A 15581-nucleotide genomic window follows, 5' to 3' on the forward strand; every position below is an offset into this window, starting at 1 on the left:
TACTATCAGGGAGTGCCCTGGGAGAGTGCACAGGGTGGAGAAGATGCTTGCTCAGGACCACTGCAGCCTTGGCTGGTCTCAGAGGCTAAAAACAGACATCCAGTTTAATGCAGTTCCAATTAGTCTATGATATAACTCGCATCAAAACAGATGCAGCACAGTCATTTATACACAAGCCTTAAATGGCAATTAATTTGAATTAGCCTCAATTGTTCTGAGGCAAAATGTTAATTCAGATAAGTCACAGGTACTTAATGTGGAACAATGGGCCTGTCCATGTATAAAGTCTGGGGCTTGCTGTGTGATACCATTCAAATCAAACCAGTTATCTGTTTTTAGCCTGAGTTCTCTGAAACCAGCTCAGGTTTGGCTTCTAGAGTAAGCTGGCGGGGAGGGGAGAAAGAGGACCCAGGTTTCTTCCCATCTGAGACTCTGACTTATGGCCTCTCACCTTCCCACCTTCTCTGTGGCCCTGACTCAAGAAGCTAGCACACAATTCTGCTCCTGAAAGAAGGATTTTACTTCTTGTTGGGGAGACCCAGTGCAACCAACAGTTCCAAGAAGCATAGAAGACAGTTTCATAGTCTCATAGCTGGTAGGGTTGGAAAGGATCTGAGTAGATCATGAAGTCCGACCCCCTGCCATGAGCAGGAAAGAATGCTGGGGTCAAACGACCTGGGCTAGGTGATTATCTAGCCTCCTTTTGAAGACCCCCAGGGTAGGAGCAAGCACCACTTCCCTTGGAAGTTGGTTCCAGATCCTAGCTGCCCTGACTGTGAAGTAGTGCCTCCTGATATCTAGCCTGAATCTACTCTCAGTCAACTTATGGCCATTATTCCTTGTTACTCCCAGTAGTGCTCAGGAGAACAGGAACTCTCCCATAGCCTGCTGGTCCCCCCTGGTCAGTTTGTAGATAGCCACCAGATCCCCTCTCAACCTTCTCTTGTGGAGGCTGAACAGGTTCAGGTCTCGTAGCCTCCCCTCGTAGGGCCTGCCTTGCTGCCCCCTGATCATGTGAGTGGCCCTCCTCTGGACCCTCTCGATGCTGTCCACATCCCTCCTGAAGTGCGGCGTCCAGAACTGGATGCAGTACTCCAACTGCAGCCTGACCAGTGTCATATAGAGGGAGAGGATCACCTCCTTGGATCTGCTTGCGATGCATCTATGGATGCATGACAAGGTGCGGTTAGCTTTCCTGACCGCGTCCTCACATTGGCGGCCCATATTCATCTTGGAGTCAATAATGACATGACTCCAAAATCCTTTTCTGCCTCTGCACTGATGAGAAGGGAGTTCCCCAGCCTGTAGGTATGCTGCTGGTTCTTCCTCCCCAGGTGCAGTATCTTGCACTTGTCAGTACTGAAACCCATCCTGTTCTCATCTGCCCACCCCTGTAACCTGTCCAGATCTGGTTACAGCCTATCCCTCTCTTTTAGTGTGCCCACTTCTTCCCACATCTTAGCGTTGTCCGCAAATTTGAACAAGGTGCTTTCACAGTTCAAGTCTCTTAAGTAAAGGTGTTTATTGGGTCAAGGCTGCCCAACCAGAGGTTCTCTATCCCCTCCAAAGGGGGCAAAAAATCTCTCTGTCCCCAGTCCAGTCCATACAGCCAATACCCAAAGATACACAGTTGTTCATTTCTAGCCTTTTCAACTCCCCAAAGCAACTCCACTTACCTTATTCCCCAGATGCTTCTGGCCACAGACTTACCAGGTTGCTTTTTTCTAGCCTGGTCTCCCTTTTATCCCCTCTTGACACCTCCTGGGATTGGCTGTCTCAGTTTTGTTGATATGTCCACAAAGCCATTCAAGACTACTGATGCTAAAGGTCCATCTGAGCTCATCCTGGTATACCCAGCCCTGGCATTTAATCCCTTCTTCTCTGTGCACAGATTACAGAGGTAAACTGAATTATACAGTTTTATAATAATATGAACACAGTTTCTTGGAAATATCACAATAAAACCCCATATTCCATCACTGTCCCCTTTTTTTGCTGTCCATGAATATCTGCATGAGCAGTTGCAGAAAGAGTTATGGCTGCTTGAATGAATGCATATTTGTATGAGTGCTTCCACAACTATCTTGAAAGTGAAGCTGAAATGGAAAGGAGGAAGGTTTTGACAGAAGAGTGGAAGGAGGGACAAAAATATAGATAGAAAATATAAAATAAAATGAGTGCAAGTCTTGAGAAGGTGGGGGAACAAGTGAGAAGGATGATGGTCCTTGCAGGAGTAGTATCCAGGCAGCATGTGCTAAGAAGGCATCTAACCCTACATCTGTTGCCTCCAATACATTTTAATGGTATGATGTAAGCCTTATAACCCACCATTTTGAAGGAGACATTCAAAAACACAAGCTGCATTGTGTTCTACAGAACTGCTCTAGGCTCAGAGGGATAGTCAAGCACCCATGCAATGGCATTGTGTTGAGGGAGAGCAAACAGAAGTGGCACTGGAAGAGAGAGAAGGCAAGAAACCATATAAAGCAAGTGCAGTGGAAGCATGCTATGCTTGATGCCAGCATCTCCTGGGTTACAGCACTCACTTGGCACTAGGCTGTTGCTCTCACTGCAAGGCAGTGGGAACTTGCATCGGAGACAGAGAACTCAATGAGGGCCTGAGGCTGCTGTCAGAGGAAGAACAGGCTCCAAAGGAGGTTTAGTGTCTGCAGCAGTAGCAGCAGGATGTTGACATACAGGAGGATGCTGAAGGGGCCTTTGCCCTGGGGATGGAGATATGAAGCATGAAACTCTTTCCTGAACCTGCTGGTAAGGAAGGCTGGAACATGTTATACAGACTGGAGCAAATACCAGGGCTGATTAGCACTCTCACAGAAATGGGAGAATTGTCTTGTCTAGCACTGTTAGTTTTTCATTTTTATTCATTATTAAGAATAAAATATATATATTGCAAATGTGCATTGCTTAAATAGCTGTGGCTCCAGTTTAATATTGGTAAATGTATTTTAATTCTTCCTAGGAACTATTACATGTCAGTTATAACTCATTGTTTGAAATGATCGTTTCAGGTGATGTTTATGCTGCAATCAAAAAGGGGGAGGAGGAGAGAATTGTTTTTTAAACAGCAAAGGAACCTTTTTTTCTTTAACTAAGACATCAAAAATGTATTTGTGAGACAGAGGGTAAACATTGGTTTGGGCTTAGTTTCATTTTCCAAGGGCTTCTAAATATTTCTATAAATTTTTCTTAAAATATTTTAAAGAATCTGACTTTACCAGGACCTGTTTTGGGGTTTTTTTAGAAACAAAAAAATGCTTGTTAGAATTTTTTCTCCAGTTAATTGACAAATGAATTATATATAAATATGATAAAATTACATTAAATTAAATTAAAATATGTTAAATAGCTAATGAGTGTTGCTTCTGTTGAAAAGAAGTATGCATGTCTCCCTTCCAGGCAGGAGAAACCTCGATATTTTTAAGGCTAAGTTCTACATACTTGGCCAAATATAATTATCCTCTTTATGAAAAAAAAGTTTTAACATTTTCTAAAGTTCTTCAGACTTATCTGCTTCTCACTTTCAATTCTTTCCTTTTTCAGGGAAAAACAAAACCCCAATGAGATAATTAGACCTTTACCTGCTTATAAAACTTAGATCATCTGATCAGAGAACAGAAACAATGCCATGAAAAATTGGAACAAAAAATAACGTTTTATAAATAACATTTTGTTCCTGTAGTTTGACAGAACTAGCATAGCTAAGCATGACTGAGTTGATTTTTTTTTTTTTTTTGTGCTTTAAAAAAGAAGCAAACAACACAAAAAACAGGTTTGGGTTTTGATCTTGAAAATGCTTACATATATATTTAACTTTCTGTTTGGTAATAGTCCCATTGAGGACTATTAGAATAGTCACAAGCATAGACTTAAGCGTGTGTGTGTGTGTGTAAACTTGCAGCCTGAAGGCCTTGATTACTGAATTCTAATTACAAGACCAAACAATTACACCTGTGCAACCACAGTGAAAAGCATTGCTCAGGTGTAAGTGACACCAGAATTTAACTTGGCAAACCTTTGTGACTGATGAATTTTCAAATTACAGAGGAAGTTTGTAGAATATTCCATCTAAACATAACTGAACATAACTGGTATGGAATAATAATTGAAGGACAACAAACACAAGACAGCATACCCCCATGTTTATAGTTACTTTTCAGGTAACTATTGCATTTTAGCACTTCCCAATTTTTGTTTTGCCATGGACCATTTCAGGGCACCTGGAGAGACCTGTTGTTTTTTAAAGTTATACACTCTAGCCGTGTTCACATAAATGCGGATGTTTGTTTCCCCAGGGAGAAGAAGGAGTGGCACACCTTGTGCCACTGCTGCTTGTCCCCAGGGCACGCCCATGCCACATGCACTCTGGCATGTGGCAGGTTATCCCAGGTGGGGTAGAGGAGGCTGGGGTGGGCAACTATGCTGATATCAGCAGCCATACCTGGGGTTCTGGGGGCCATGGAAGCTGCAGCCACGGTGCTTCTGCAGCTGGGAGCCTAGCCAGCAGTCAGAGTGTGGCTTCAGCTGCCCAGGATCTGGTTTTGTTGGGTGTGCACTGCTAGTGTATGTTCCACCCAACTTTTTTTCTGCATGGGGTTTTTTTATGCTGGGATCTCCCAGGATCAACCCCCCCACAACACACACACACAGAGCAAAGTAGCTGCGCAGGGAATGCCTGAATGTGTAGCATGTGACACTGCAGATGGGTCTGCGGCACCTCGTACCGTATGGCCATGCTCATCTGAATTCGGCTTCTGGGTTTTTCCTGTATTCAGTCTCATTCCAAGTACATCTATATATTTTTTCCTACCCTGCAGTTGTTTTGAAGCATATGAGATTTAAAATTAGCACTAGGTCCATTTATGTAATTAGAGAATATATCAGCAGTCATACTTTGCAAACACTTATATCTACATCCACAAAGGCATCTAATGTGGTACTTAAACAGCATATAGGTGCCTAAATCCAAAACTGTGAAAATCTCCCCTCAGCTGTCACATAACAGTAGAGGTGTTTCACTGCTTGACATTCAACTTCCCCAGGCACCAACAGTTTTGCATCTGCCTGTGATCAGAAGTACCTTTGGAGAGTGCCTTTATCATAGGGCTGTTGGAGGGGGGTGGGGGAGGAATGTCCAGTGGTCCTGGTGAAACCATTCCATTTAGCAGGAAAGAATTAAAGATTCACTGGGACAAGAGGGAGCATGACTCTGTAGCCTAGGGTATGCTTGTGGATTATGTGGTTTTAAAGCCCCTTATGTAGAGGAACTTGTGACAGCTGGTCTTCTGCATCCTGCCTGAGTATTCTAAAAGCTAAGTTATCATATAAAAGCAGAACACCAATACCAATTCCTCCTCCAGCCATGTTTTAAAAGAAAACTGTGACCTACATTTCCATTTTAAAAGAAAAGGCAAGGGCACCTACCTTCATGCAAGTGCTACAGGCTATGAATCCCAAATAGAGGAAGGCACTTCCTGATAGCACTAAGACATGTAAACCCAAGATGGGATAGAATTATGGCACACCCCTATCCTTATAATTTCCCAATTAGCTATCTTAAACATGATCACTATGCTAACTTTAGATGGCTTCCCTTAGAGTGCTGGTTTTTGTGGAACCTGTTCTGCAGTGCCTGATTTTCTGCAGGCATTGTGTGGGGGACTCTGGCACTAACACAGGGGATAGGCACCTATATCCCCTTTTGGATCTGGACATTAAGCATTTGTGTGACTTAACTGATGTGAGTAGTCTCCATTGTCTTTAGTGTAACTATTCAAAAGTAAAGTTGTGTATGTGATTAAGTATTAGCGGCATCAAGGCCTAATAAATAAATTATAATTTAAAAAAGCATAGAAAAGTAACTGAAAGCAGCCTGCACTATGATGCGCATCAAGGTACTGTTTAAAAACAATTAATTAATTTTAAAAAATCTGATTACTTGTCATATATTAGTTTAACATAATCAATACCGATGATACTTACTGGAACTAAATTCAAATCCTCTGAAATCTTTGATTTCAGCTAGGTGGTTAGGTAGAGTTCAAACAATTTCTTATTTTTCCTGAATGAGTTTGATCATACATCCAGATCTTTCATTCCTATCATTAAAATATGCAGGAGAAATAAAAATGTCAGCAGTTCTTCTGCAATTTCATGGTTAATCAACCCCCTCCCCCTTCTATTTTTTTTTAATTATGCTAGTGAGAAATGAAAGACTAGAAAATCTTTTGTTTAATTATGGTTCAAGTAAGAACCCACAGCTGAAACAACTTTTTGTTTTAATTAATTTTTAGGCTCCTAATCCTGTAAAGACTTAGTGTGTGCTCTTGCAGTTGGCAATGTTTAGGCTAGTGATTTTCAACCAGGGTGACGTAAGATCTTTTTAAGGGAGCCATGGGGTGCTACCCAAGGTTAATGCTGTTAGTTATGCAAACATGATTCTCAAGGTAAACCCAGAGTTTTCAAATAGGAATCTGTAGTATTAGAAACATTCTGGCCCGTTGGGGTCTTTCTGAGTTCTTTGAAAGAAAATAATTGCTCTATTATTTTTCTGTATTCAAAAAAGGAGTGAAAGCTAACTAAAACCTGGCATTTTCCAACAGGTTCCTCAAGTCTGTTGTGGGGTGCCTCAAATATATTGAAGTTTAGAACCACTGGTTTAGGCAGACTGACATGTCTGCAAGGAGCCCCGATGAAGTCACTGGGTCTCTGCATGGATTCAGTAGTTTGCTGTCATTTGCCGCTCAGGGCCTTACACACATGCTTAACTTTACACACGTCATTCGACCCATTGAGCTTAAATGGAGGAGATGACCTTATAAAATAGCCATGGCTGGAGTATAAAATAAATTATTACTATGAGCCTTGTACAAACACAGAAAAGAGACAATCCCTGCCTCAGGGCTTTAAGATCTGAAAGACAGACAAAAGGTAAAGGATCAGACTATATAGGCAAATTAATATGGTGAAGAATTGGCATCTCTGTTAGTTACATGTATAGTTGTTGGGGTTTTCTGATCTCAGAATTACTTGCCAAAACTCACCAAGCAAAATATTTTTTAAAAATAGTTACAAAATCATTCCTGAGAAATGTTTTGTATAACTGTAGATTTCATGCTATTACTTGCTTTTACATAAAATAAAGTAACATTACCTGTATGCAGGGATCTCTATAAATCATGATAGAAGTTCCCCCACAGTGGCTCCTTTAATATTTTCAATTCACCAATTGCCCCTCCCCCCATCACACTGTTTGCCACTGTTTTAAATATGCTGTGGTTTTTGCTTCCCTGGTGATCAGCGGCAAATAGCTTGGCTGGTGGGATCCCTCTGCCAATCAGGGGTGGTAGGAGGCAAGTGGCGAAATGAAGTAGCTGCTGTGGGGGGCACTTCTAGAATGATTTACAGAGATCCCTACCTATATGTTGTAGTAGGCAGTATTTTGAGAGGGTGCAAAATTGCACAGAGTAAATAGTGGAACTCCTCTTCATGTATGTCTTTATTATATGGTCAGATTTAGCAAATGCTAAGTCCAATTATATTATAATATAGCACTAGTTATGGACATGACCATGCAACTTGTTATAAATAAGTACCCTTATGTCAGGGCAGTGCTCAAATACATTATATTATAATGTGATTTTTACTATGATTTTATTCAAGGATATCTAATAAGATATTGCAAAATAGAATTAACTTAGACTCAAGAACATATTTTTTCTGATATGACATAGACTACTCAGACCCAGAAAATAATTTTTTTAGAGTTTAGGTTTTCCTGAAGGTTTATGATTTTGTAGTGCTGTTAACTTTTGCATTATGGGTCATGATTAAGACAAAAGTCTTTTGTCCTGTGTGCTAATTCAGAACTTGTGAAAGCACTGTTTTATCTGAGTAGTAGGGACTGTTCCTCATAGAAGGGAGGGATCAAAAAACCTCCACACAAATAAACTAGAGCCTTCTGTGTTTATATCAGAGAGGGAGGCAGAATTTGCCCTCTCATCTATGGAATCTTATGCTACAAAATACCACATGGATAAGATGTGGAAAAAAGCTTGACTTTTTTGTTTTAAAATGTTATTCATTTACACCTCCAGTCCTGTAACGGGTATTGATATAATTAATACTTAGTTCATTCATTTTTCGGTTTCTTTCATTTATAGTAATCTTTCATTTATTGGTATCAAAGTTCTTTGCAAAAGAAGTTAAATCAGTACCTCATTTTAAAAGTGGGAAAATTGAGGTGTATGACTTGTCCAGGATTGCAGCAAAAATAGGAACAGAATGCATGTCCAGATCCATGGCCTCTGGACCTCCCTGCTTCCCATTGTACGTAACAGCTTACACTTGGGGTTGAAGCATCTGAAGTAATTTTACAGATTTATCCCTTTTGTCTGCTTTCCTTGTTGTTGCCATTAATTACTTTTGTTACTTTAAAGTGTTAGTTTGATGTGGTTCCATTGTGGGCATGGAAAGTGGACACAAGCTGCAGCTGCTACTTTCTTTCAGAGGGATTTGGGTGCCCAAAGATGATAGGCATGCAGGAGATAAGAATCTAAATGCATTTAAAAATCTTGTTCAAGGTCTCAACACATGCAACAGCTTTGCAAGGTCTTCCAGCAAGACTGCTTGCAGCTGCTACTTAGGGCTGATGTTTGGTGTAGGGCAACCACTATGTGAATCCTTCAGTGGAGAGTGCACTAGACATGAATGCCCAAGTCCCTGAAGGTGCTTAGGCCCGCAACCAGCATATTTTTAAAGAAGAATCTATTCCAGCCCCTCAGTTCCAACAACCCTTGCTCCCCCCTCCCCCCCAAACAAGATAAACAGATATTGCTTTCATTTAGCCCTAGAAAGACTTGGGAGCTTAACTAATACTACTCCTTCATGCCATTCAGGGCTGACCACATACTGAACTCTCACTGAAATCATAGATAGTTTTGATTATGGATTGATAATAGGAACAAGCTATTACACTATTAACAAGGTTTGTTCTTTTATTCACTAGCAATTCACTTCAGTGGGCTTTTTTGTTTTAATTTGCTTTGTGCATAATAAATGTATTCATTAACCTTTATTAACAATGGTATCTAGTATGTAGTATATTAAAACAGTGGCTGGTAACCTTTAACAAGCTGCAAACTGGTACAACCTGATTCAATGTGGGCTGGGTGTCTTCAGTGGCAGGGGACTTTGCTTGCTCCTGCTCTAGGGCCAGTGAGCTGAGAGTGGTACCTGCTCCCTAGCCTCCATGGCTACAGCTCAGGCACAGCTTCCAGCTGGTGAGAGCTGCATCCTTGCTACTGCTCCTCCTCCCTGCCTTCCTACCCAGCATTGCAGCTCCCCACCAACTAAAAGCTGTTCCTGCACTGCAGCCAAAGTGTGGGACTAGGGAAAATGGCATCAGCACAGGAATAGCTTCCAGCTTCCTAGTCATATGGCAGCTTCTTGCTGCCTGGCCCTGGCATGGCCACAGGGATAGTTAACACTCTCCAGTGAGGGCTTCAGTGGCTCCATGAGCCGACTCTAGACCACAGGCAGTATATTGCCAACTCCTATATTAAAACATTATGCTGATATAGTATACTAATGTATTAAGCTTCATGGCAAGAAATGTAGAAGGAGGTGTATTATCATTATTATCCCCATTTTACAGAGATACGGAGCCACAGAGAGATAAAATGATTTAACTAAAAATATACAACATGTCAGTGTCAGAACTGGGATTAAAAAGTCCATAGTTTCCTAGTACCCATTTCCATACTTGGTCTACATGGTAATGCTACTTCCTATGCCCCTTTACTACAATACATATAAATTTGTTATGACAAGTATGCTAAAAAGCAAAATATCTGAAAAAAACAGTAGGTAATTATTTTTGTGCCCAGCTACCTATAAACCAAATTATTCATTTTCTCTCAATTGATAAACGCATATGTGCATGAGTGTATTGCACAGAAAGTGAAAGAAAGAGGATTTTGTCCTTTAAGGTTATTTTTAAACTAGAAAAATGAACATGTTTTGGAACTTCTTTTTTTTAATATAGTTTAATAATTCTATGTTTCAGAGCAGAAGATGGCTAGTGACTTATCTTCTAGAGGAGAATGACTGAAATGGCTGTTTGGAATTATTCCTGGAATTAGACCAGCATGAGGTCTCCTCTGCCAATCTAAGGTAATACTGCTGAAAGGCAAGAAATCCAAAGTGATGTATGTCCAGCTGACTGTGTGTTGACAGTGTCAGGCCTGGCAAAAGTTCCTTATGCCTGAAGCCAAAAGAGCCAGAAGAATGGGTAAACCTGGGGATGTCATCACTCTGAGACATGGTAAACACAAACTCCTTTTTAAGAGGTATTTAGTCAATGGGACCAGAAATTATATTAAAACCTTCTGCATCTCTCCAGGGGATGTACAGAATTTACTGGCAATTAAACTCAAGAGTTCTGTCATTGTGAGGCTCCTTCTTGAAGCTGCAATGAAGATTGCTGAGGAATTATTTACCAAACAAGCCATAAAATGATAGGAAATGCTAGTTTTCAGTTCATTTTTAAAGAAAAACCTTTTCAAATCTCACAAATCTCATTTTAAAAAAATCTCAGTAAATTTTACATGAAAAAGTAGCCCAATCTAATTAGAGGCTGAAAGTTGAATTGGAATTAATGTGTCTAAATGTGAATCCCTTAAACTGGTGTAAATTGGGAATAGTCCAACTGCAGCCCACATAGATAGCCTGGTATAAGACGAATGTAGAATGAGGCCCATTAGGTAAGTCAAGTGTGCTTAAGCACGTAATGTCTATGAAAATTAGTTTGATTTCTTAAAAACAGTTTTAAGATGCTTTCTTTTAATTTTGTATCTGCACAGCAGCAAAGATTGTACAGTATTGAAGTCTGAGGTATATCTTGTTCTGTCTGATTCTGTTTCCTTGAGGTTGCATAAATTATGTATACCCTCTTTACTTTAGATAACAGTCTGGTCTCTGAAAGATATTAATTATTATGTAATAACTTTCACTAATTGTTCCTCCCTTTTGAGTATTCGAAAAATTGGTTGTGTTGACAATAGTAAAGGATAATGAATGGTTGTTAAGTTGTCTGCAGTTCAAAATGAAGTACCCAGTCTCTGCTAATAATTTTGGTGGGATAAAGTCAATATAATTTTACTGATATGATGCAGATATCCTTTTGTTAACGTCTAAAGAAAAAGCTTCAAATAATACTTTATTATTATTCTGTTACTTATACAATATACACCATTTCCATCAATGTGATTGAAATACTATAAAATAATACACTTAAACATCCTAAAATATATTTCAAACAAGGCTGCAAATCCTTCATTTTTAGAAATCCCATTTTATTTAATAGATTTGGCTTGATTTTAGTGGAAGTACTATAAACACAGCACTGGAAAAACTGGGTCTTAATAATAAAAATCATCCAGTGCAAAAAAATATTGGAAGTGCAAGTAAGATGCCTTTTAAAAATGGTTTGAATTAAACTTTTTCCTACAATGGTATCAGGTACTTTATGCATCTCTCAGAGACTCATGTATACACAAACGTAATTTAAAGGTAACTAATGTCCTTTGTACTAGAACTGACTTGCGAGATTTACACATGCATTACACTCTCTTAAAGCAAAGTGTCTTTATATACCTGCATGCAGCATCAGGCTACTTTAGCAGGACTTGTGCATCAGTTTTTAGACAAATTTTGGCCTTGTGCATGTGTATAGCTTTCATTAAAGTACTCAGGAATAAGACGTACTGGAATAAGAAACATACCCTCTTGTTTATAGTGAGCGCTAATTTTAGAAGCCAATTAAATACTTAGATTGTTTTGAAGTGCTTTTTTAAATGTTATATTATTCTGTGACACCAATGCCCTGTCAATCTATTACTATCAGAGCACTTCACTTAAACAATTTTTTATTAATTTAGAATGCTAAAAAATGCTTAATGTCTTTAGTACTTTTAATCTTAACACCAGTCTTATTCCTTACAGGCTTTAATGAGATATCAAATTGATTTTGATGCTATTATGCACCTTAGTCTTTTGTTCAGTATGCATAACTCAGGTACTGATCATTTATGGTACAGTATAAAACAATGGAAACTATTAGAACACCTTAAAAGAAGTATACTATACAATTTCAGTTTATTAGGAAAAAATTAAGTCTTTAAGTGCAGAACCTCTACAGCAGTGCAAACTTTCCTGCATTGCTCCCCCTGTGGCCCTCAGGATAGTTTTGAAGAGATGTTATCTCCATGCCCTTTTCTGCTGAAACTGCCAGTGGTGATTTGAGTTACAATGTGGACTACAGTCCACTAGGAAGTAAACTGAGACCAACATTACATCTTATACTAGAACAATTTGAAACTGAAGATGCTATGCAACTTGTTTGGAATTTTCATAATTTAATTCAGGTGGTTTCATAGTTGAAAGACTTTACTCTTTCATGACATTTTGCAGATTGATTTTTCACATGTAAAACATGCAGAAAACAAGTAATTTTTTGTTGCATCAATTTAGACTGGAAATGGACCTAAACTTCACTTACAGTGATCTCCACTTTTTTAGATATGTTAAAATAAGCCTCTCTATGAGGGGATTTTGAAGATTAACAGTCTAATTGACAACATCCTGTTTGCCTTATTCTTGTAAGTGGTTCAGGTGGGCCAAATTAAACTCATAGTTACATTGTTGGGACTATTTACTGAAATAAAGCAAGCTGTATATGGTACATACAGTATTTACAGAGCTTTTTATTTTTAATCAGGTTCTCCTCTCTAAGTGAACGCCCTAACCATTGGTAAAAAGTCATAGCCATCTCTATGTCAAATGAGTTTTGCATACTTTTTTGCCTAGCGAAGTGTCCCACCACTTCCATCCCAGAACACTCTACAGCCTGGTTGTCAGGGACCTCTGCTGGAGTGAAGTGGGGCATTGATGCAAAAAAGGCATTGTGCGGTCTCCTACTTCTGGGGTGGGAATTGCAAGCACTCATCTCTTGTACAAAAAAGTAGGCAGCAGCAACTCCTCTAGGTGTATTTTAGAGTGGTCTCTTAAAGAGTGATCCTTACACTGTTTTTAAAAGAATAACTAAGTGCCTAACTTCAGAAGAGGATTTCACACTATGATTCCTGAGCTAAAATAGGGAGCACTTTATAGTTGCAAAGTAGGCATCTAAGCCCCTGTAAAGGACAGGTTTCAATGTTTCTCAGTGGCTAGTTTAGTTGGCCTCTCACACAGGCTTTTGTGAATCTCTTCCTGAGGTACAGCATACATTGTACAGCAAGTTTAGACCCCTAGCTCAGGGCTTCTACACCAGGATGTTAACTGCCTAAATGGCCCTTGGTCAATCTAGCCCTTTCTGCTAAATTCTTAAGTGCCACACTTGGGGCTTAAGTTCTTTTGGCTATCTGGGCCATCAAACTGCCCTGACCTCTGCATTGACTGCTAAACAAGGCAGCTTAGACTTCTACTAAGATTTCTTAGCTACTAAGTTTTGTGATGCTTCATGTATGACGTTTTGTTTCAAATTAATTTCTTATAGGAATAAAACAAATATACTTTTGTCTATTTAAGGTAAATAGCACATGTACAAGCAGGTTTTTTCCCCCTGTGGATTAAGTACTGGTGAAGGTGTTGCTTTACAACCCTGATGAATGAAGCAGAGCAATCTTTCTATACACTTTAACTTTCCAGTCATACATTGTTTCACTAACTTGATCTTCCAGGGACTTTCTGTAGAGATAAAACAGATAAGACCAGTCTCTGTGGCCCATGTAGTTCTTGGCATCACTTCTGAATTTGCTAAATAGGACAAATTTGCTAATTTCTGAATTTGCTAAATTGCTCACCATTTATTAATACTACACTTTGACAAATAAGTCTTGCTATTAAACCATGGTCTGACCTTTTTGGAGGTTACATAAGCAGGCTCTTCACTTTGGACATGCAGACACAACTCACCACATACCATTCTCAGTATATAGTTGGGGATGACCCTGCTTTGGACAGGGGGTTGGACCAGATTACCTCCTGAAGTCCCTTCCAACCCTAATTTTCTACAGGCATGTCGATACATGCCAATTTAAGGTACTTTAGCCATTTTTAATGTTTACTAAGGGCATGGATCTACAAGTGCGTGCCCTTAATACACCTTAAAATTTTTTTTTTTTAGGTGCAAATAGTTAAGGTGCCTTCAGGGACGTGTAGATGCCTTTAACACTGCATAGGTTGACTGATCAGGCTACAGATGAGTCCACAGGGCCCCACACTGCTCCCAGGTGTGGAGCTGGAGCGGCAGTTCCAGCAGCAGCAGTACCTGTAAGTGGTACCTGTCAGTCAGCACACTGACAGGTACCACTGCTGCCAGAACCACCAATCCAGCTCCAGCATCTGTGCCTTGAAGAACAGCACCCACTGCTGCTTCTTCTCAGCAGTGCCCAGCGGCAGCATGGGACCCCACGGGCTCGGCTCTAGCCCACTCTCGACTGACACTGGGGTGGCATGAACATGGGAAGGGGGTTAGAACCAGGGCCGGGCTGATTGCATCTGGGGGGACTTGAGGCTCCCACCCCCTAGCTGTTATTGGGCTGCAGTACCTGGCTATACTGCCACAGGTTTCAGGGCACTGGCAGGTGGCTCGGTACCCCATAGCCAGGCCCATTGCTGGGTGCAGCTGCCTCTAGTCACTAGGGGCTTGAGCAAGCCCTCTGCTCACTTACAGCCAAGCCACCTCTGGCTGCAGGCCAAGAACCCCAGCTCCACATGTGCTGATGGACCCCAGGGCCCCTGGGCATGCCCTGCACCTTTTTCTGTGCTCCCCAGCCAGGAATGTCCTCATTGTTCATGCTGCTCCTGGCCACTTTCCCAGTGCGGCACTTGCTCACTGCCCACAGGCCCCGGTGCGGCTGTGCATGTTGGGGGCTGTCCAGGGTGCTGGCCAGGGCAGGCTGCAACCATATTTGCCCAGTGAGCCATGTTAAAGAGTCTTAAGGTGTGCATGTGTAGGCGTGTGCCTAAATCACCTTAATGTACTTTTGGCTAAGGCACATTAAGTTTAGGCACATGTAAATTCACATGAACACCTGCCCCATGATTCTATGATTCTCAGCCTTCTTTTTCAAGACTACTCTACAGTGAAGTAGCCCACGCTTTTCTTAATGGGGTAACTCCTATTAGCCAAAATGTAGACAAATGAATATTATGACAAATCCAAATTCACATCTATAAGTAGTGTTTTACAATATAAAAACAGATCATGCTTACAATTATAATTGTTCCATTGTCCTTACACTAACCTAAAATGGGATTTGCTCTCATTTTACGTAATATAGGGGGGGTGTGTATGTGTGGTTGCATGTGTGTGTGTGAGAGAGAAAGAGAGAGAGAGAGAGAGAGAAAGACTTCCTCCTAATGTGGAGAGAAAACCTTAGGACAGTTCTTATTTTTGAAATTTAGTGAAAATAAAACATACCAAATCATAATAAAGAAAAAAAGTGCAAGATCAACCTTGATTCTACTTTTTAAGCCTTTAATTATGTCTTTAATTATTA

General features: G+C 40.3%; 1 long non-coding RNA gene across 1 annotated transcript in view; it reads left to right on the plus strand.

The window, feature by feature from the left end:
- Positions 1–15581, plus strand: part of LOC106738114 (uncharacterized) — a 164304-nt gene that overhangs the window by 58100 nt on the left and 90623 nt on the right. Inside the window, exon 2 of the long non-coding RNA XR_002089035.2 lies at positions 10085–10191. This is a non-coding gene — a long non-coding RNA (uncharacterized LOC106738114). The remainder of the gene's footprint in view (positions 1–10084; positions 10192–15581) is intronic.

Source organism: Alligator mississippiensis, chromosome 3, assembly GCF_030867095.1.
Source record: "Alligator mississippiensis isolate rAllMis1 chromosome 3, rAllMis1, whole genome shotgun sequence".
Classification (NCBI taxonomy): Eukaryota; Metazoa; Chordata; order Crocodylia; family Alligatoridae; genus Alligator; species Alligator mississippiensis.